At 33.4% G+C, this 23724-nt stretch overlaps 1 pseudogene; it reads left to right on the top strand.

Annotated features, from left to right (window-relative positions):
• The first annotated feature begins 7919 nt into the window (after positions 1–7919).
• LOC126691402 (syntaxin-51-like) lies at positions 7920–20026 on the top strand (annotated as a pseudogene).
• Positions 20027–23724: the final 3698 nt, after the last annotated feature.

The following is a 23724-nucleotide window of genomic DNA, read 5'->3' as shown; positions in this document are numbered from 1 at the left end:
TCTTCTATAAGTTGATCATTTTTTATAAATGACGCTACATGATTGAAGTTTTTGTCACATTTAGTAATATGTTGGGTGAGATGTTGCTATTTTTTATTCTTTTCTTTCATGTATCCCAGGCTATGGTAAATTTTTACTTAGTGAAATGATCATGGGCAGCAATGCTGGTGGACATCATTGTGCATGTCTTCTGTACTGTCTCCCCTTGCAGAAGACGAGTTGTAACTGAGTATGTGCTAGTTCTTGCTTGATTGGGATGTAAATAGGAAAAGCAAGCAAATAAAAAATATTTAATATTTGTCATTCCTAGTCATTGTATCTACTGCCTATCTACAGGGCAGATCATATATTGAGCACTTATAATCAAACTGGTTAATAAGAAAAGAAACGCCACAGAATTCAAACTTATATATATAAAAGGAGCTGCGGAGTTCAAGGAAAAATTTGATCACATTGTTTTTAATCATACTGTATTTTTGAATCCTTTTAATTTTGCTGACACATGCAAAGTTGGCGTTTTGGCAGAAGTGCATTTCTGACTTTTCCATCTTCTGTCACATGGTTCATTTGGAAGGAAAGGAATTACGGGACATTCAAAGGCATTGAACAACCTGTTGTGGTAATGACGTTGATTTTTCTGCGCACTTTGTGCGATTGGATGGCTGCTATGGGTGGTCATTCATTATTTAGTTTGTTGGATCTTCTTGATTGTTCTACTTTTTTTTAACTTAGATGCACTTCCGGTACATTGGTGCTGTTTCCTTGTCTTTCTTTTCATGTTGATGGGCAAGTCCAAAGGTTTCTTCCTTGGAAAGATCCATATGTTATTTAATTAAAACTAGTTAGTATTAAAATTATATAGTTTAGCTTTCATTAAATGTGATGATTTAAAACCAACAATTAAGCCTGAAAGGGCGGGGATGGGAAGGGAAGTAGGGGAAGTGGGATGTAGGCTTTTTGCTTGTGAGGAGATTCTTGTTGATTTCATTAGAGATGTCATTCTTACTGTATGCTTGCAAACAAACCATTCCAACAATGACCCTGATGTTTTGATTGTTGATTCTTTTTGGATATGTTTTGTTTCCCTGCTATTTATTTGGTGGAAATTTCTTACTTAAGAATAAATTCATTGGTTATTTTCCTTTTTGTAGCTAATGGAATATATGTGATGAATTTACTTAAAGCTTCATAAACATAAGTCAAGACTATTGAGCCAATGATCTTTTCCCAAAAATATATTTCTGGAATTTTTATCTAGCTAAGCAATAGGGGCCTTGGGAAAGCTCACCCATAAAAATTTAAAGAAAAATTATTTGTTCTCTGTAACTCCCAATACTTACCATGTTGTGTTTGGCAGAACTTTCAGCTCGTGTTTGATATTTGATAAATGTGACAGACCGTGGGTGGGTTACACAGTCAGGTATGTCATTAAACCAAGTTGACTTTTTTTTTTTTTTAGTGTTCATATATTTTCAGTACAACTTGAAAATGCAGTTTTTATGGTGTGACATTGTCGCATTTTATATCCCTTTTTTCCCCTTCTTATACATGTTTTTATAAAGATTAACATGACATCTTTGTATTTGGAACTTAGGAGTTGCAGGTTTATATTAAATAATTATTTCATATGTGGTAGCCATTTGACTCGAAAGATTTGAGATTTCATTAGCATTGTAAAATACCTGTAATGTTACTTCTGTTTTCCTTTTTGGAGTAGTTAGGACCAAACTTTTACAATAATGTACTAGCAAGTCATATATAAACTTCTTGGTTATAGACTAACTAGATTTGGATTTGGACTTGACATTTGGCGATTATATAATTGTTTTTATACTTAGACCATAGCCCGAGTTATCTGGTTGCTACTTGTTATTAGTAATATAAAAGGGAGGGATAAATTAGAAAACATTACATAAATAGTATGTGTTGTTTTGAGTTTGAAAGTCAACCAGATGGCTGCTACTCTTAACATGTCCAGCTTCAACAATAAAGATAGTTTGCTTTGGCCTAATATAAAGCAGGGCGACATCATGAACAGAACAAACGGCTTGAACTACCATGGCCTTGTTGGCTTTCAGTGGAAAATTATGAAAGGTATGTGATTCTTACTTGGATGCATGTTACTTTTTATGCTACTTGGATTAGAGTATATACATTTGTAATCTGAACTACATACTATCATTCAAAGCAGAACAAGATGAAGATCTTGAAAAATTGGAGGAGACAGTAACAAGTACAAAACACATTTCATTGGTTGTCAATGAGAAACTTAGCCTACATACTAGGCTTCTGGCTTGGTTTTTTACTGATTTGGTCTCCATTGTTTTTTCTTTTTCCTGATGTTCAGTTGTTCACCATCCTATTTGCGCTTATGACTTCTGCAGCAACATAACTTTATGATTTTGCATCTTTTGCAATAAGCAGGATAACTTGGACTAGCATGTGGACTCTATGGATTCCCACCTATAGGTTACGCCATTAATATTGTTATACTCTTATAAGCCTTGAATCCCTGTGCATGGCAGCGTTCACTTTGTTTTGCGTCAATCATCCAACTTTTTAATACATAGGCCTCCAGAAATTGAGCGTTGGGCATAACCATGTTAAAAAACCAACATCAATTTTTTTGGGATTAAAATAATGTTAGAAAATAGGTTCTGTAGACTTCTAAAACTAAATAACTGAACATGAATTTGAAGTTCCAAGAATGGTAGATCTCTTAGTTTGTCACGACTCATTGACCTTTGTCTTGGATACTAACATTAGAAATTGTATAAAACATGAATAAATTTTTATTTTGAATTTACCTCTCTTACTCTAAAATTTTACCAAACCAGATGTTATATATGGTTTGAGTCTCCACTCGCTAACAAATAACTAATCTAAATCCATGCTTAGTAGTTAGTATTTTTTTTTAAGTGATTTTACTTTATTTTATATTTTGTAGAATTATATGACTAGTAGATTTATGTATAATTTAAATTTTGTTTTGAGTGTTTTTTTTTTCCCTTTTATAAAACAGGATACAAAAAAAAAGTTAAAGAAATTATTATTATTATTATTTTGTTTGCACTTGACAAAACCCATTAAAGATTGAATAAGCGTCATATGAACAAGAAGTTAGCAGTTTATTTTAATATTTTAATAAATTTTTTCAATACCTTTATGTGTGTATGTATGTGTATTTGTTTGCAAGCATAGATGTGTATGTGATCTTTTAATTTAGGAAGCAGGTTTCTTTGAGGAATGTAAATTTATTGAAAGGAGTTGGTCAGATCCTCCTTTGGCCGATTCTTCATCCATAATCCAATCTGCATCTTATCTGACAATCATTGGGTCCTTGTCTTTTCATCTGGTTGGCTGTTCTTGACTGATTGAGAGTGTTGGTATGCTTGAATTTCCAAAGAACTAATTCTGTCCTATCTTCTGTTATGTGCTAATTTTTCTTCTAGAATTGGGCATTTAATGTCCTCTATTTTCAGTTGTAGCCAGTTTGTAAAATCAATGTGTTGAGGTGATAGCTGGGCTTTACTTTGACAAGGTTGATCTTAATATTACTGTAAATATTAATGAAGGTGAATTTTGGTTGCTTACTTGCTTATAGTCTTGATATTCTGCTTATACCACTTGATAGAAGTCATTTTATTTCAGTTTCAATTCAACTCAACTTGACCAAGTGTTAATCCCAACTATTCATGGTTGACTATATATATCTTTTCCTATCATTATATCGCATTGAAGGATATACTCTCTTGAGTTAAATCAATCTCTCATTTGTGCAAGGATTCTCATTTGTGAATTGTGACTAGTTTTATGCTAGCTATCAATTTACTGCCCCAACCACTTTTCTTTGGGCTTGGTACCAGCTGTGTTTAAAGATTAGGACACTAAGAATATCACCTAGGTAGAGTTCCATTTGACTCTGAACATATCTTGTTATCTTTCTGTTTGAACAAGCAGCTTGTGTTTCTCTTTAATTAGGGTCACGGGTTTGATTGCTGATCAGGTTTTAGTATAAATTCTTGTAGTTAAATTTGTCTTCTTTTTTCCATAATAGATAATGATTCTTGGTCAATGTTTTGATTACAAATATGTCATCTTGGTTCGTTAATTGTCAGCCCAATTCTGGATTGCCTTCTATGCTTCAACGTAAGATAGCTATTCCTATCAAGGATCAGTCACTTTTTTCTGGTTTTCTATATATCTCTAATTTCAATGCACCAACTTTAAAGTGATGGTAATACACTTATTTTTATATTAGAATGTTATCTTTGTATTTTTATTTCTTTAAAAAGTTTTATTTGATTGAATATAATTTTTTTTTTTTTGTTGATCAACCCCCCCCCCCCCCCCAAAAAAAAAAAAATCTTAAAAAAAAAATTGGTTGCAAGTTGTCGGTACTGTGCCTTTCACTATCCTTGAATTTTTATAATTTGATTTTGTGGGGACATTGTTTGATGAAAACTCATATGAGATTAGTACTGATGCATTTAATTGTTTTTGAGGCAAATGATCACGATATAACTCATTAGCCTTTTATAGTTTTTCTATTTTGGTACTTTTTAGTTAAAACTATTGTTGCCTTGTGGGATACATATTCCAATTTCTTGTTGGCTAGTTATTTAGAGGCTGTTTGGCCAACCAAATTTGATAATTCAATTCTCAGTTTCCATAACTGATAACTCAAAAATGGTGGGACCCATATCAAAAAGGTTGTTTGGTCAAATGATAATTCTGTTTCCATAACTCTGTTTCCATCACTCAATTCTCTGATTTTTGAGTTATGAGTTATGAAAACTGAAAACAACCAAAGGCTGTTTTCAGTTTCTATAACTCATAACTCAATGGCATTTTCGTAAATAAACACACATGGAGGGATCCACAGCCGCAACTTTTGACCACCTTTTGACTTTTTTTTTTTTACTTGTTCGGTCTTTAGTTCTGGGTTTTGTTTTTTTTTTTTTATTTTTAGCTTAGGTGAGTTTGGGTACTGAAAACAAACAAACAAACAAAAAAAAGAAAAAAAAGAAAAAAAAAAAAAAAGAGAAAAAGCTACACCGACTGACAGGTATGGGTCCACAAATAGTGTGAAAAATATTGAGTGATGGAAATTGGGTGATGATGCCAAACGGATGTGAAAAATTGAGTGATGAGTTATGAGTTATGAGTGATGAGTGATGGAAATTGAGTGATGGAAATTGAGTGATGAAAAATGGTTGGCCAAACAGGCTCTTAGGATTCCTCAACACTTTAAATATTTTTTGATTATTATGTAATCACTCAATGGCATTTTTTGAAAGAGGTTTGTATTCTTTATATCCCTTTTGTACGAGAACCTTTTTCTTAATAATTATTTTAAAGGTGTCCTAGAAAGATAAGTTCTTTATGCTGCTGTTGCTGTATTTAAATTTACTTTCATTATAATACTTTTGTTGATATGTAATTAGACTGTTGTTGATGTCAATTCGTTGGGACTAATCTTTTAGACATTTTAAATCCCATTTACTTTTACATAGTTGTATGCCTGAATGAGGTGTTCAGAGATGATTCATGTGTGGGGGGATATGTCAACGAACATTTAATTGTTACATTTTGACCCCTAAAATATGGATTAGAATGAACTTATTGTTTCAGCAGTTCATTCGGTGAAATTTCTTTCTTTGAGGTTGAATTATTGTCACCAAAGAACTCCTGCAAAGTAAATTTTCTGCGCAAAATGTGAGTTGATTTTTTTTTTTCCTTACTAACTCTTAGCAGTTCCCTAATGCTTGATTCCAGGCTCCTCTATTAGGTGATCATTTTATATAAATGACGCTGCACGATTGATGTTTTTGTCTCATTTAATGATAGGCACCAAAGAAATCCTGCAAATTGGAGTTGGTAGACTGGATTATACTTGTGTTAGCTTTGTTTTTTCAACTTTATTTGTGAATGCAATTCTGCTGTAAATTTTCTGAACTTTTTTTTTAAATTTTATCTTTATAATCAACTTTCCATCTTGTTAAACTTAAGACTATTGATTTTTTAAGTGAAATAACCTTTATTGATTCAATTACATGATGCATTCCTGCTGTGGTTGCTTGATTTTATTTAACCTTTATTGGGAGAACGAATTTTTTATGTTCTCGCTTTGGCAAGTAGTTAAAAGTTTTAATTCCAAGCTCTTGATGGACTGCAGGGCATCTCTAGCTCTTGTCGTATGTCCTTGCATACATGCTGTTGTTGTCTACATGATGCATTCCTGTGGTTGGTTGTTATGTTGTGTTTCTCTAGCGTCGCATCAAAATTCATATTTTCTGGTATCAAGTTTTACAGTCTGACTTCACCAAAGTATTTAAAGTGTTGAAAATTTACTAGAGATGGAGTGGTTTAGGATTTTTGGTTTTAATTTATATTCATATGATAGCCAAATCATTGCAACATGTAATTGTAGGTAAGTAATTTTATAAAGCAACAATTACCTTCTTTTCTATGAGATTTAAATTGTTCGTTTACTGTTTTCACCTTGTCCTTTGATTAATTACTGATTCTCTCCCAAAAGCTTAAATTGATAGAAAATAATCATTTAACCATTATCCTAACACTCCCCCCGTGTGTGTGCCCAAAGTCTTTGAGGTCCAACATGTGGGATTTTGAAAATTTTAAAATGGGAGGTTGAGTGGAGATAGAATTTGAATTTAGGAACATTTTCTTTGATATTAAGATGAATACTGATTTTTCCAATAGTTTAAGTTGTTAGGAAGGAGTGAATTCAATCACTTAGTCATTATCCTGACAATATCATTAATGCCCTGACCATTATCTTGACATCCTCATTAAAGCTCGCCTCTGCTGATGAACAGAACCAGAAAGAGATGAATCGACGTCAGGACACGTTAAAAAAATTGAGTTCCAAAGTCAACCAGATGGCTGCTACTCTTAACATGTCCAGCTTTGACAATTGAGATAGCTTGCTTGGACCCAATATAACGCAGTGTGACATCATGAACAGAACAAATGGTTGAACAACCATGTTCTTGTTGGCTTTCGGTGCAAATTATGAAAGGTATGTCATTCTTACTTGGATCAGAGTATATACATTTCTAGTCTGAGTCACATACTATCATTCAAAGTAGAGCAAGATGAAGTTCATGAAAAATTGGAGGAGACAGTAACAAGTTCAAAGCACATTGCATTGGCAGTCAATGAGAAACTCAACCTACATACTAGGCTTCTAGTTGGGTCTTTTACTGATGTGTTCTCCATTCTTTTTTCTTTTTCCTGATGTTTACCATCCCATTTGTGCTTATTTTTTCTGCAGCCTCATAACTTTATGTTTTTCCGTCTTTTGCAATATGAAGGATAACTTGGACCAGCATGTGGACTCAACAGATTCCCACCTACAGGTTACTCCATTACTATTGTTGCACTCTTATCGACCTTAACAACACTCTTATCAACCTTGAATCCATGTGCATGGCAGCGTTCACTTTGTTTTGCAACAAAGCATCCAACATTTTAATACTTTGACGTCCATAAATTGAGCGTAGGGCATCTCCATGTTAAAAAACTAAAATCAATTTTTTTGGTATTAAAATAATTTGAGAAAATTGGTTCTGTAGAGTTCTTAAACTAAATAACTGAACATGAATTTAAAGTTCCAGGAATGGTAGTTCTCTTTGGTTGTCACGACGTATTGACCTTTGTCTTGGATACTAATATCAGAAATTGTATAAAACGTGAGTAAAATTTTATTTTGAATTAACCTCTCTTGCTCTAAAATTTAAAAGAAGTTTAAAATCCCCTACACACACGTGGGAGGGTTGTTAGAATAATAGTTAAATGATTAAATTCATAATTACCTAGCAATTTATGCTTTTGGGTAGAGCTAAATGATTATATTCACAATTACCTAACAATGCTATTTTGTTTCAACTTCAATGACATCTGCTTCTGATTCATGGATGCGAGGATTCAATGAAGAGTCAAAATTAGCTGAGGATATCAAAGGTATGAGTGCTGGAAGTAGTTCACTGTCTCCATCTGGACCAGAAACACGGTAGCATTTGTCAACTGCTTGGGGAAAGATGACAATATTAAGGACCAAACCTGAGACTTTGGAGTTACTTCTGTCAACGCTTTCTAATATGCAGCCAGTGTAAGTTTTCTAGTGGAATTTGTATCATTATAGGAAAATAAGCTGCAATGTGTCTTGAATCAAATCACAAAAGAAGTTGTTTCGTATACTTCCAAGTTTCTAATGGAAACACACATTAGCCAATCTTTAAGGATAAATAAAAGAAAAGAATAAGATGTGAAATGTTGGTGCAAGTTGTAATTGAACACTAATACACTAGTTGCTGTTCTGTTAGGGCTAGTTTGGATTTTGGGTGAGTGGAGTAGAGTTGGCCGGAAACTGGTGCAATTTCTAGAGGTTGATTGAAGTATGTTTGTTAGCTTGAGATGCATGTTCTCAATCCAAACTGACCATTATTCGTCATTGAAGAAACTGACGCTATATGATAATAGTAGCAATAGTATAGCAGTAGTTAGCTGTAGTTACAATCATCAGTTAGTTGGTTTAGTTATCATCTTTTGGTTGGGTTTGTCAGAGGATGTGCTGATGAAGCTGATGTAAGCCGTTAGTTAGCTGTTGTTCAACACCGAGGGAAGTTGAGTTAGTTAGGGAATAACAGAATGTCAGATTGTACCGAGTGATTGGATATAAACAGCTGTAAAGGAATGTAAAGGGTATCAATGAAAATGTTAAGCAGATTGTCTTCTTCCTTGTTGTTCTCTCTCTCTCTCTCTACAATTCTAATCTAGGAGGCCTAGTTTCCTCGAAGAACTACATTCATTCCATTTTTGTGTGATAGATGTAACTGGTACTTATCACTATATGAGGCCATGCTAATTTAAAACTTGAGCCTGTGGTGCTTGTACACAACTAATTGATTGAAGTATGTTTGTTACCTTGAGATGCATGTTTAATAGTTTCTCTTGTCCAAATTTCCAGATGTTGATTTTATCTATTTAAACATAAATTAATTGTTATTTTCTGCTGTGAAGGAAATTCAGAAAATACCTTGGAAAGCTGAAAATAACTGTTAGATGCTGTCTCAGAAATATTACCAATTATACTGTCTTGCTCATTATTAGAATCTTTGCTCTGATAACCACATTAGTGTAGCAAAAGGCAGTTACGCTTTGAACCACTATGACTACCTATTGCTTGCCTTCTCCATTCGAGAAGTCAGCAAACTGATTGTAGCCTATGTATCAAGGATTTTACCCCTTTGCAAAGCATCAGATATGTTCACTTTCAAATACAAGGGAGTATGGATTTGTTTGACCATTCTTACTAGAGGTATGGGGATTATTTCTTCTGTCTCTAGGTCTTGTAGACCAGGAGAAGCTTGTTTTTGAAAGTCGCTATATACTTGAATGCCCAGCTTGAACTGGTTTCCTGACAACCAAAGTTGATATCATCTCGTATTTCTTTGTAATATGAAGTTTTTCTACAAGGTTTTTAAAATAATTGGAGATCTTATATATTAAGGATGTCATGTATCCAAGCAACACGAGACACAGGAGAATATTGAAAAGTGACTGAAGAAACATTTCTACGCTCTATGTATATTTATATTGCTAAAGATGGTTCCATATCTGCTGACCATTATATGTGGTTCATTTCTGTTTGGCAGCACTTGCTGGGAACTATGTGAACTTTGGTGTGTTTGAGCTTTATGGTGATAGATCTCTTGCTGATGCTCTAGACGTTGCTCTCCGAATGATATTGTCTATTCCTTTGGCTGATCTATTGAAATTTCGAAAGGTATAAACTTTAGCTGTGTTATATTGTTCCTTTAGGATTTCAGTGATGTGTTTGTGTTTGTGTTTGTGTTTTTGAGAGAACTATTCCTACTGGTCACTTCCATTCAATGTATGATATCCCTGCATCACTGAGATATTTCATTGTTCATCTTTTTTTATTACAAATTCATACTAAACTTACTTGGACCAACCTGCACACAGGGCCCTGAACACTTTATAATTTTGAATGGGAGAAGATTAACCCATTCCAAATTTTAGACTTTTTAGTTGATAGGATATAGGGCATGGAAACCCATAGCATTGGAAGATTATAGTGACCAGAAAATAAGTAGGGAAGGAAAGAAAAGATGCCCAATTGAATTCTTAGTGCTAATGATTGTTGTGGGGAAGAACATGGGTTTTGGGAAGGGGCATGATAAGGAGTAATGATTGCAGAGAATGAAGTAGCTCAGTCATAAGGTACTCAGAGATGCATTAATGATTCCATGGGCTTGTTCTCCTTCAGAGCATGATTCAAGATCTGGTACATTCTCTTAGACCCCTCAAAATACTGAATGACTGAAGAAAAGATCCTAACTAAACTTGCTGTGCAGCTATTTATAGGTGAAGGGGGTTGCTTTTAGCTTATTGAACAGATTATGATCATTTGAACCATGGCCTGACCAATGGAGGCTGTATAGGGCCTGAAATTTTCTGAGTGACTTATCAAAAAAGAAATTTGCTGAGAGTGACCCTAAGAGCAAGATGTCCTTAAGGGCTACTCAGAGTAACATGCCTGATCTCATCTTACTGAATGAATGGTGCATTTATGAGTCATGAATATAGATCATTTAGTAATGATGCTTTAGCATGTGTGCTTTCTATCTTATGTTATCTTCTTCCTCAGCAAGATAAGGGAAAGAATTTTTTGAATTGCCCGATTATTTGTTGATTGTTGGATCCATTTCAACAGCCATATGGCTTTTATTTTAAATTTAAATACAAGCGCATTTTATTTATACTGTTGGATCTTTTGAAGCAGGCCTTAAAGGTCTAATTGAGAATATCTCGACACAAGTTTTTATAGTGTTCACTCATTTTAACTTCTACAGATTCTCTTGTGACTTGTTTTTCTGCTTTTAACATGTGCACTATCCTTACATCCTTAACTGATGTTTCTATCTAGTATAAGTGACACTCGTCAAAAAGTCCATTTTCAAAAGACACACAGATTATGCTTTTTATATCCATTCTCTTCTCTACTTCAGAAATGGTGGACAGGAAGGGCACAGGAAGATACCACTGAGACTCAAAGATCACCATTACTGTCTTCTCCAAGGCCTCTCCGCTTGTCCGACCACTCTTTTGATACTCATTCCTTCATCTCTCTCTCTCTCTCTCTCTCTCTCTCTCTCTCTCTCTCTAAGAAATTATTCAAAATTTACCCTGATTATTGAATATTGTGTCTTGCAGATGATGATGGAATTCCCCAATTCTCAGGGATCATTGATTTTGATTCTCCTCCACTTGGTAGTCGGTACTCCTCTCTTTCACTCTCCTCACTTTTTTCCCATAAATTTTTTTGAAATGTTTAATAGTAAATGTTGATTAGTTTACTGTATAGAAGTTGGAGAAGCAAAGCCATCGATAGTCAACAGAGACGACTATAATATTCCCGATGATTCTGATTCTCTGCTCGGTATTTATATATTTTCCCCTTTTATATCTTGTACGCCATGTGTGTATAAATTTCTGCATGAATGAAAGTGTTTTTGTTGTTTTATTATGTGTTTGATTTTGATTTTGATTAGTAGTTCCCTAATGTTTAATTCCAGGCTCCTCTATAAGGTGATCATTTTTTATAGATGACGCTACACGATTGAAGTTTCTGTTTCATTTAATGACAGGCACCAAAGAAATCCTGCAAAGTGGAGTTGCTAAACTAGATTATACTTGTGTTGACTTCTTTTTTTCAACTTTATTTGTGAATGCAATTGTGCTTTAATTTTTTGGGACTTTTATTAATTTTTTTTTTTATAATCAACTTTACAACATGGAAAACTTAAGACAATTAATTTTTTTATTTGAAATAACCTTTATTGATTCAATTACTTGATACGGTGAATATCTCTTGTATCTGGACCAATTTATTACTGTGAGGAGATACTTGTTGATTTCATTAGAGAAGTCATTCTTACTGTTTGCTTGCAAACAAACCATTCCAACAATAACCCTGATGTGTTGATTGTTGATTCTTTTTGGATATGTTTTGTTTCCCTGCTATTTATTTGGTGGAAATTTCTTTCCTAAGAATAAATTCCTTGGTTATTCTCCTTTTTGTAGCTAATGGAAAATATGTGATGAATTTACATAAAGCTTCATAAATATAAGTCAAGACTATTGAGCCAATCAATGATCTTTTCCCCAAAAATATATTTCTGGAATTTTTATCCAGCTAAAGCAATAGGGGCCTTGGGAAAGCTCACCCTTAAATATTTGAGGGAAAATTATTTGATTTCTGTAACTCCCAATACTTATCATGTTGTGTTTGGCAGAACTTTCAGCTCATGTTTGGCATTTGATAAATGTGACAGACAGTGGGTGGGTTACACGGTCAGGTATGTCATTAAACCAAGTTGACTCTTTTTTTTTTTATTTTTTATTTTTCTTCGTGTGTTCGTATATTTTCAGTGCAACTTGAAAATGCCGTATTTATGGTGTGAAATTGTTGCATTTTATATCCATTTTTTCCCCTGTTCTTATACATGTTTTTATACAGATTAACATGACATCTTTTTATTAGGCGCTTAGGAGTTGCAGGTTTATATTAAATAGTTATTTCATATATGGTGGCCAGTCAAACTCAAAAGATTTGAGGTTTGATTAGCATTGTAAAATACCTGTAATGTTACTTCTGCTTTCCTTTTTGGAGTAGTTAGGACCAAACTCTTACAATAATGTACTACCAGGTCATATATAAACTTCTTGGTTATAGACTAATTAGATTTGGATTTGGACTTAGACATATGGCTTTTATATAATTGTTTTTCCACTTAGACCATAATCTGAGTTGAGTGGTTGCTACTTGTTATTTGTAATATAAAAGGCAGGGACAAATTGGAAAACATTACATAAATAGTATGTGTTGTTTTGAGTTCCAAAGTCAACCAGATGGTTGTTACTCTTAACATGTCCAGCTTCAACAATAGAGATAGCTTGCTTGGGCCTAATATAAAGCAGGGTGACATCATGAACTGAACAAATGGCTTGAACAACCATGGCCTTGTTGGCTTTCAGTGGCAAATTATGAAAGGTATGTGATTCTTACTTGGATGCATGTTACTTTTTATGCTACTTGGATTAGAGTATATACATTTGTAATCTGAGCTACATACTATCATTCAAAGCAGAACAAGATGAAGATCTTGAAAAATTGGAGGAGACAGTAACAAGTACAAAACACATTTCATTGGCAGTCAATGAGAAACTTAGCCTACTTGATTTGGTCTTTTACTGATGTGGTTTCCATTATTTTTTCTTTTTCCTGATGTTCAGTTGTTCACCATTCAATTTGTGCTTATGATTTCTGCAGCCTCATAACTTTATGTTTTTGCATCTTTTGCAATATGCAGGATAACTTGGACCAGCATGTGGACTCCATGGATTCCCAGCTACAGGTTACACCATTAATATTGTTTTACTTTTTTCAACCTTGAATCCCTGTGCTTGGCAGCATTCACTTTGTTTTGCGCCAAAGCATCCGACTTTTTTAATACTGACCACCAGAAATTGTGCATTGAGCATAACCCTGTTGAAAAACCAACATCAATTTTTTTGGTATTAAAATAATTTGAGAAAATAGGTTCTGTAGACTTCTTAAACTAAATAACTAAACATGAATTTGAAGTTCCAGGAATGGTAGATTTCTTCGTTTGTCACAACTCATTGATCTTTGTCTTGGATACTAATATTAGGAATTGTATAAAACATGAATGAATTTTTATTTTGAATTTACCTCTCTTGCTCTAAAATTTTATCAAACCAGATGTTGTCTATAGTGTGAGTCTCCTCTCGCTAACAAATAACTAATCTAAACCCGTACTTAGTAGTTAGTTATTATTATTATTTTTTTTTGTAAGTGATTTAACTTTATTTTATATTTGGTAGAATAATGACTAGTAGATTTATGTATAATTCAAAATTTGTTTTTGAGTGTTTTTTTTTTTTCCTTTTATAAAAAAGGATACAAAAAAAAAAAAGGTTAGAGAAAGTATTAATTTTTTTTTTCTTTTTTGTTGATTACACGCGACAAAACCCATTAAAGATTGAATAAGCGTCATATGAACAAGAGGTTAGCAGTTTATTTTATTTTGATATGTTTAACCTTTTTACTAAACTTTTAATATTTTAATATATTTATTCAATACCTCTATGTGTGTATGTATGTGTATTTGTTTGCAAGCATGGATATGTATGTGATCTTTTAATTGAGGAAGCAGGTTGCTTTGAGCAATGTAAATCTATTGAAAGGAGTTGGTCAGATCCTCCTTTGGCCGATTATTCGTCCATTATCCAATCTGCATCTTATCTGATATTCATTGGGTCCTTGTCTTTCCATCTGGTGAGTGTAGGAATGCTTGAATTTCCAAAAAGAACAAATTCTGTCCTATTTTCTGTTATGTGATAATTTTTCTTCTAGAATTGGGCACTTGATATCCTCTATTTTCAGTTGTAGCCAGTTTGTAAAATGAATGTGTTGAGGTGATGGCTGGGCTTTACTTTGACAAGGTTGTTCTTAATATTACTGAAAATAATAATGAAGATGAATTTTGGTTGCTTACTTGCTTATAGTCTTGATATTCTGCTTATACCACTTGATGGAAGTCATTTTATTACAGCTTCAGTTCAACTCAACTTGACCAAGTATTAATCCCAACTATTCATGGTTGACTATATTTATCTTTTCCTATCATTATATTGAATTGAAGGTTATACTCTCTTGAGTTAAATCACTCTCATTTGTGCAAGGATTCTCATTCATGCATTGTTACTAGTTTTATGGGAGCTATCAATTTACTGTACCAACCACTTTTTTTGGGGCTTGGTACCAGCTGTGTATAATGATTAGTATACTAAGAATATCACACAGGCAAAGTTCCATTTGACTCTGAACGCCTCTTCTTGTTATCTTTCTATTTGAATAAGCAGCTTGTGTTTCTGTTTAATTAGGGTCACGGGTTTAATTTCTGATCGGGTTTTAGTATAAATTATTTTAGTTATAAATTTTTCTTCTTTTTTCCATAATAGATAATGATTCTTGGTCAATGTTTTGATTACAAATATGTCATCTTGGTTCATCAATTGTCAGCCCAATTCTGGTTTGCCTTCTATGCTTCAACGTAAGATAGCTTTTTCTATAAAGGATTAGTCACTTTTTCAGGTTTTCTAGATATCTCTAACTTCATTGCACCAACTTAAAGGGATGGTAATACACTGATTTTTATATCAGAATGTTATCTTTGTATTTTTTTTCTTTAAAAAGTTTTATTTGATTGAATATCAATTTTTTTTTTTTTTTGATCACTCCACCCCACCACCCCCCAAATCTCCAAAAAAAAAAAAAAAGGTTGGAAGCAAGTTGCAGGTACTGTCTCTTACAATATCCTTGAATTTTTATCATTTGATTTTATGGGACATTGTTTGGTGAAAGTTTAGATGAGATTAGTACTGGTGCATTTAACTGTTATTGAGGCAAATGATCATGATATAACTCATTAGCCGTTTATGGTTTTTCTATTTTGGTACTTTTTAGTTAAAACTATTGTTGCCTTGTGGAGTACATGTTCCAATTTCTTGTAGGCTAGTTGTTTGGGATCCCTCAACACTTCAAATATTTTTTTGATTATTATGTAATCACTCAAAGCCATTTTTCAAAGAGGTCTGTATTCTTTATATCCCTTTTGTATGATAACATTTTTCTTAATAATTATTTTAAAGGTGTCTTGGGGAGATAAGTTCTTTATGCTGCTGTTGCTGTAATTTAAATTTACTTTCATTATAATACTTTTGTTGCTATGTAATTAAACTTTTGTTGTTAATAATTTGTTGGGACTAATCTTTTAGACATTTTAAATCCCACTTACTATTACATAGTGGTATGCTTGAATGAGGTGTTCAGAGATGATTCGTGTGTTGGGGGGGGGGGGGGGGGAACGGGGGGATATGTCAATGAACATTTTTTTGTCACATTTTGACCCCTGAAATGTGTATTAGAATGAAATTATCAGGGTTCTTCTAAATTACCAAATTATGCATTTTTGGGACTGAGTTCCAATTATTCTCCTGTGCCTCCAGCTCTGGAATTATTTCTTGTTGCTCTTTCCATAATGTCATTTTTCAAAATGCTCCAACAGCATTGAAAGAATGCTATATTAAAACCATCCAGATCTGAATGCCATTGGTGGACACCTCTCATTTTTAATTGTGTATACTTCTATTGATGCTTTTTTCATGTTGCTAACAATTTGTCCAAGTGTCCTTTTTGTTCTGTACTCGCTAACGTTTTTATTCACTACCTATCGTATAGTATGATGAAGAATTTCTGCCCTTGTTATTTTGTCATTTTATACCTTTATTAAGTAGGACTTTCCATTGGAATTCCACAGAAGTTTTATCAGCATAACGATAGCAATTTTTGGGCTGGTTTTTTAGAGTCGAATTTTAAAAGAATAGTTTCCCTCCAGCTCTCCTCCATCTATGTTATTGTGTTTTAATTTGCTCTTATCTTTTTATTATAAGATATCCTCTAAAAGCTTTTTAAATATTTTATCATAAGCACATCTTTATTATTTTGTTTAGTGTAACCTAAAGTTGGTTCTTGTCTTCATAATTCTTGTGTAGTGATCAAATTGACATTTGTTTTTAAATTAATGATTAATTTGTTTTGTTTTGTTGGGGGACCATATTTGACTATTTATATTTTTTAGTAAAAATAATTTAGTTATGATTTAATCTTTTGTTAGTTTTGGGTGCAAACTTAACTTATTTAAATTTTAGCTTTTTTTTTTTTTTTGGTTGTATTATAAGTTATAGTCTTTATATTATATGTTACTACGATCTTTCATACTGGTTTCCGAAGTGTGAAATGTTAAAACAGTTTGCAGATCCCATTTTTGATTTGCTTCAGCAGTTCATTCGGTGAAAATTCTGTCTTTGAGGTTGAATTATTGTCACCAAAGAAATCCTGCAAAGAAACTTTTCTGCTCAAAATGTAAGTTGATTTTTTTTTCCTTACTAACTCTTAGCAGTTCCCTAATGTTTGATTCCAGGCTCCTTTATAAGGTGATCTTTTTTTGTAAATGACGCTGCATGATTGATGTCTTTGTCTCATTTAATGATAGCCACCAAAGAAATCCGGCAAAGTGGAGTTGGTAAACTGGATTATACTTGTGTTGACTTTGTTTTTTCGACTTTAATTATGAATGCAATTGTGCTTTAAATTTTCTTAACTTTTTTTTTTAATTTTATTTTTATAATCAACTTTCCAACTTGGTAAACTTAAGACAATTGATTTTTTAAGTTAAATAACCTTTATTGATTCAATTACATGATGAGGTGAAGATCTCTTGTATCTGGACCAATTAATTACAGTTTTTTTGTTTTTTCTCTATATTATTTTGCATCTGTTTTAAATACTATGTTTCTGTAAGTATTTGCATATGACCAATACTTAGACAGGCAGATAGAAGTTGTTATTTTATTGCTTTGGTAAGTGTATTTGAGGTTGAATTATTGTCAGCAAAGAAATCCTGCAAGGAAACTTTTCTGCTCAAAATGTAAGTTGATTTTTTTTTTCATACTAACTCTTAGCAGTTCCCTAATGTTTGATTCCAGGCTCCTCTATAAGGTGATCTTTTTTTTATAAATGATGCTATGTGATTGATGTCTTTGTCTCATTTAATGATAGGCAGCAAAGAAATCCGGCAAGGTGGAGTTGGTAAACTTGATTATACTTGTGTTGACTTTGTTTTTTCAACTTTAATGATGAATGCAATTGTGCTGTAAATTTTTTGAACTTTTTTTTATATTTTATTTTTATAATCAACTTTCCAACTTTAATTATTTATTTATTTTTTCTCTATATTATTTTGCATCTGTTTTAAATACTTTGTTTCTCTAAGTATTTGCATATGACCAATACTTAGAAAGGGAGAAAGAAGTTGTTATTTTATTGCTTTTGTAAGTGTATTTAAATGTTTTAATTCCAAGCTCTTGATGGACTGCAGGACATTTCTTGCTCTTGTCGTATGTCCTTGCATACATGCTGTTGTTGTCGACATGATGCATTCCTGCTGTGGTTGCTTGTTATGTGGTGTTTTCCTTGCTTCGCATCAAAATTCATATTTTTTGGCATCAGGTTTTATAGTCTGACTTCACCAAAGTATTTAAAGTGTTGAAAATTTACTGGAGGTGGAGTGGTTTAGGATTTTTGGTTTAAATTTATATTCATATGATAGCCAAATCGGTGCCACATGTAATTGTAGGTAAGTAATTTTTATAAAGTAACAGTTATCTTCTTTTCTTTGAGATTCAAATTCTTCTTTTACTATTTTCACCTTGTCCTTTGATTAATTACTGATTCTCCCAAAAACTTAATTGGTAGAAAAGAATCACTTAACCATTATCCTAACACTCTTCCCCATGTGTGGTCCCAAAGTCTTGAGGTCCAATATGTGGGACTTTGAAATTTTAAAATGGGATGTACAGTGGAGATAGAATTTGAATTTAGGTCCATTTTCTTTGATATTAAGATGAATTACTGATTTTCCCAAAACTTTAAGTTATTAGGAAGGAGTAAATTTAATCAATTAACCATTATCCTGACAACCTCAATAAAGCCCTAACTATTATCCTGACCTCTCATTAAAGCTTGCCTCTGCTGATGAACAGAACTGGAAAGGGATGATTCAACATCAGGATAGGTTAAAAAATTTGGGTTCCAAAGTCAACCAGATGGCTGCTACTCCTAACTTCTCCAGCTTCAACAATAGAGATAGCTTGCTTGGGCCTAATATAAAGCAGGGTGACATCATAAGCAGAACAAATGGCTTGAAAAACCATGGTCTTGTTGGTTTTTAGTTGCAAATTATGCAAGGTCTCTGATTCTTAGTTGGATGCATGTTACTTTTTATGCTACTTGGATTAGAGTATATACATTTGTAATCTGAGTTAGATACTGTCATTCAAAGCAGAACAAGATGAAGATCTTGAAAAATTGGAGGAGACAATAACAAGTACAAAACACATTGCATTGGCAGTCATTGAGAAACTTAACCTACATACTAGGCTTCTGGTTGCATCTTTTACTGATGTGTTCTCCATTTTTTTTTCCTTTTTCCTGATGTTCACCATCCTATTTGTGCTTATGACTTTTGCAGCCTCATATCTTTATGTTTTACATCTTTTGCAATATGTAGGATAACTTGGACCAGCATGTGGACTCAACGGATTCCCACCTACAGGTTACTTCATTTCTATTATTGCACTCTTATTTACCTTGAATCCATATGCATGGTTGCGTTGACTTTGTTTTTCGGCAAAGCATCCAACATTTTAATACTTTGAACTCCCGAAATTAAGCTTAGGGCATATCCATGTTAAAAAACCAAAATCAATTTTTTTGGTATTAAAATAATTTGAGAAAATAGGTTCGGTAGACTTCATAAACTAAATAACTAAACATGAATTTGAAGTTCTAGGAATTGTAGATCTCTTCGTTTGTCACGATGTATTGACCTTTGTCTTGGATACTAATATTAGAAATTGTATAAAACGTGATTAAATTTTTATTTTGAATTTACCTCTCTTGCTCTAAAATTTTACCAAACCAGATGTTATCTAAGGTGTGAGTCTCCACTCACTAACAAATAACTAATCTAAATCCATACTTAGTAGTTAGTTGTTTTTTTTTGTAAGTGATTTAACTTTATTTTATATTTTGTAGAATTATATGACTAGTAGATTTATGTATAATTCAAAATTTGTTTTTGAGTTTTTATTTTTATTTTTTTATATATATATATAAAAGGGTACAAAAAAAAAGTATGAGAAAATATTAATTTTTTTTTTGTTTGCATGCGACAAAACCCATTAAAGATTGAATAAGCGTAATATGAACAAGAAGTTAGCAGTTTATTTTATTTTGATATGTTTAACCTTTTTACTAAATTCTTAATATTTTAATAAATTTATTCAATACCTTTATGTGTGTATGTATGTGTATTCGTTTGCAAGCATAGGTATGTATCTGATCTTTTAATTGGGGAAGCAGGTTGCTTTGAGCAATGTAAATCTACTGAAAGGAGTTGGTCATATCCTCTTTTGGCCGATTCTTCTTCCATAATCTAATCTGCATCCTATCTGATATTCATTGGGTCCTTGTCTTTTCATCTGGTTGGCTGTTCTTGACTGATTGAGAGTGTAGCAATGCTTGAATTTCCAAAGAACTAATTCTGTCCTATCTTCTGTTATGTTAAGTTTTCTTCTAGAATTGGGCTCTAAATGTCCTCTATTTTCTGTTGTATCCAGTTTGTAAATTGAATGTGTTGAGGTGATAGCTGGGCTTTACTTTGACAAGGTTGTTCTGAATATTATGGTAAATAATAATGAAGATGAATTTTGGTTGCTTACTTGCTTATAGTCTTGATATTCTGTTTATACCACTTGAATGATGTCATTTTATTATTGTTTCAGTTCAACTCAATTTGACCAAGTATTAATCCCAACTTTTCCTATCATATATCGTATTGAAGGTTATACTCTCTTGAGTTAAATCAGTCTCTCATTTGTGCAAGGATTCTCATTCATGCATTGTGACTTGTTTAATGCTAGCTATCAATTTACCACACCCACCACTTTTCTTTGGTCTTGGTACCTTTTGTGCATAAAGATTAGGACACTAGGAATACCACACAGGCATAGTTCCATTTGACTTTGAACGTATCTTCTTGTTATTTTTCTGTTTGTACAAGCAGCTTGTGTTTCTCTTTAATTAGGGTCATAGGTTTAATTGCTGATCGTGGTTTAGTATAAATTATTTTAGTTATAATTTTTTTTTTTCCATAATAGATACTGATTCTTTGTCAATGTTTTGATTACAAATATGTCATCTTGGTTCATCATTTGTCAGCCCAATTCTAGATTGCCTTCTATGCTTCAACGTAAGATAGCTATTTCTATCGAGGGATCAATCACTTTTCAGGTTTTCCAGATATCTCTAACTTCATTGCACCAACTTATAGTGATGGTAATACACTGATCTTTATATTAGAATGTTATCTTCGTATTCTTTTTACCTTTAAAATGTTTTATTTTATTGAATATGAATTTTTTTTTGTTGGTGACCCCCCCCCCCCCCCCCCCCAAAAAAAAAAAAAAAAAAAACCATCTCAAAAAATAAAAAGCTGGAAGCAAGTTGCAGGTATAGTCTCTTTCACTATCCTTGAATTTTTATCATTTGATTTGATGGGGACAGCATTTGATGAAAGTTCAGATGAGATTGGTCTGGTATAGGTTCATTTTACTTTTTTTGAGGCTAATGTTTTTGATATGACTCATTAACGTTTTTATGGTTTTTCTATTTTGGTATTTTTTAGTTGAAACTATTGTTGCCTTGTGAAGTGCATATTCCAATTTCTTGTAGGTCAGTTATTCAGTGTCCCTCAATGCGTCAAATTTTTTTTTGATATTTTTGCAATCACTCATAGCCATTTTTCGAAAGAGGTTTGTATTTATTATATCCCTTTTGTAAGATAACCTTTTTCTTAATAATTATTTTAAATCTGTCAAAGTTCTTTACGCTGTACCCTGTTGCTGTATCTAAATTTACTTTCCTTAAAATAGTTTTTTTGATTTGTAATTAAAATTTTGTTGTTGTTTGTTTGTTGGGACTAATCTTTTAGACATTTTAAGTCCCATTTACTATTATTACATAGTTGTATGCCTGAATGAGGTGTTCATAGATGATTCATGTGCGGGGGATATATCAATGAACTTTTAAGTTTTACATTTTGACGCCTAAAATATGGATTAAAATGAAATTTTTAGGATTCTATCAAATTATAAAATTTTGCATTTTTGGGATTATATTTCAGTTATTCTCCTCCTGTGCCTCCAGCTCTGCAATTATTTCTTTTGCTCTTTCTTTTTTGTGTCCAACGTCCCCCTTCTCCTCATTCCACTTCAAATCTTTCTTCAAAGCTCGATGTTTTTGGGCTAGAATGAAACTAGGTGTGCCTTCAATGGTATACTCTCCGCCATTTCCTTTGCCTATGACCACTTTTTTTCTAATTTGAAATGAGTCTTACCTCCATCAAAAAGAATAGGAAAATGATCCAAGATAGTCTGAGGCAAACAACTTTGTGGGATCCTGGAAAAATGCTCTTCCCAACAAGTGGAAATCAAAATCCAATCCAATCTGGACATGTATGTTCTCTAATTATTATTGGACCATGTAGTGACCTATTTAATCTGGACATGGACGCGTACATGGATATTCTCCACAGATATTCTGCCTCTGACATGGCCCAATCAACAAAAGTACTACCCCATACACTTCTCACCATAGGTCCAATTTCGTTTCTTGCAAACACACATTATCACCTTTCCAGTTCTTCAAGGAGTTTCTGACCCATAACCTTCGATCATAATCGTTTAATCCTTGAACATTCCATGACAAGATTTCAAGCTGCATAAGTTTGACTGAAGAGCCCTCTCACCTTAGCCCTGACAACTATCTCCAACTTTGTTTCTTGCAAACACACATTGTCACCTTTATACTTCTTCAAGAAGTTTCTGACCCTTAACATTCGATCATAATTGTTTAATCCTTGAACATTCCATGACAAGATTTCTAGCTTCATAAGGTTGACGGTAGAGCTCTGTCCATCCTTCCACTATCTCAGTTGTTTCTTGTCTTAGAATTATAGTTCACTGACCACTCCATACTTTTCAACTTCCTTTCTCCTCTCTCCCCACCTCTGTGGTGTTGCTGCAGGGAACCTCTCTGTGTTCTAGTAGCTTGCCACCTTCTCTCGATTTCCACAAATGTCTTATCTTCTTCCTTGTCATCATCTTTAAATAAACCCCAGGATTTTTTAAAACCCCTTAATCCTTCTCATTTGCCTCTCTAAGGGTTCCTCATGAGAGGTGGCTGCTTGCTCCTCAGATCCACAGTAGGTGCTCTAAGAGGTAACCTCTAACACTTCCTCCACAACAGGGTTTTTTTTTTTTTTTCCGATAGACTTCCTCCTCTACAGGTGCTCCATCAGCCACATCTTCATCCCCATCGAGCCATCTGCCCTCTGACCCCTTGCCCTTGAACTACCCTCCTACCATTGAGGGAGGCATCCAACCACTGCCAAAGCTAGGAGGAGTGCTGACCCTAGGAACCCCAGGCTTGATGTGTTGCTTGTTCTGAGGCAGCCACTTGGGCATGAATTTGTGGTGGATCATGACAACCAAGGCTCCACCACTACTACTGCTGGATCTCTTCCTATTGACTGCTGCAAACTTCTCACTGGTTGGCTCTGATTTGACCACTGTCACCTCACCTCGAATCTTCTCATGGGTGTTCTCCTCTGGATTCTCACGTTGAGGGGACTCGCTCATACTGCTCACTGAGACATCCATAATGTCTTTTTTCACTAGGCTCCAACAAGCTTGAAAGAATGCTATAGTAAAACCATCCAGATCTGAATGCCATAGGTGAACACCTTTCGTTTCTAATTGTGTATACTTCTATTCATGCTTTTCTCATGTTGCTGACAATCTGTCCAAGTGTCCTCTTTTTTCTGTACTTACTCACGTGTTTATTCACCATCTGCCACATAGTATGATGAAGAATTTCTGCCCTTTTTATTTTATCATTTTATC

This window comes from Quercus robur, chromosome 7 (assembly GCF_932294415.1).
Source record: "Quercus robur chromosome 7, dhQueRobu3.1, whole genome shotgun sequence".
Lineage (NCBI taxonomy): Eukaryota > Viridiplantae > Streptophyta > Magnoliopsida > Fagales > Fagaceae > Quercus > Quercus robur.
Note: the sequence above shows the minus strand (reverse complement) of the source record. Positions and strands in the feature narration are given on the sequence as shown.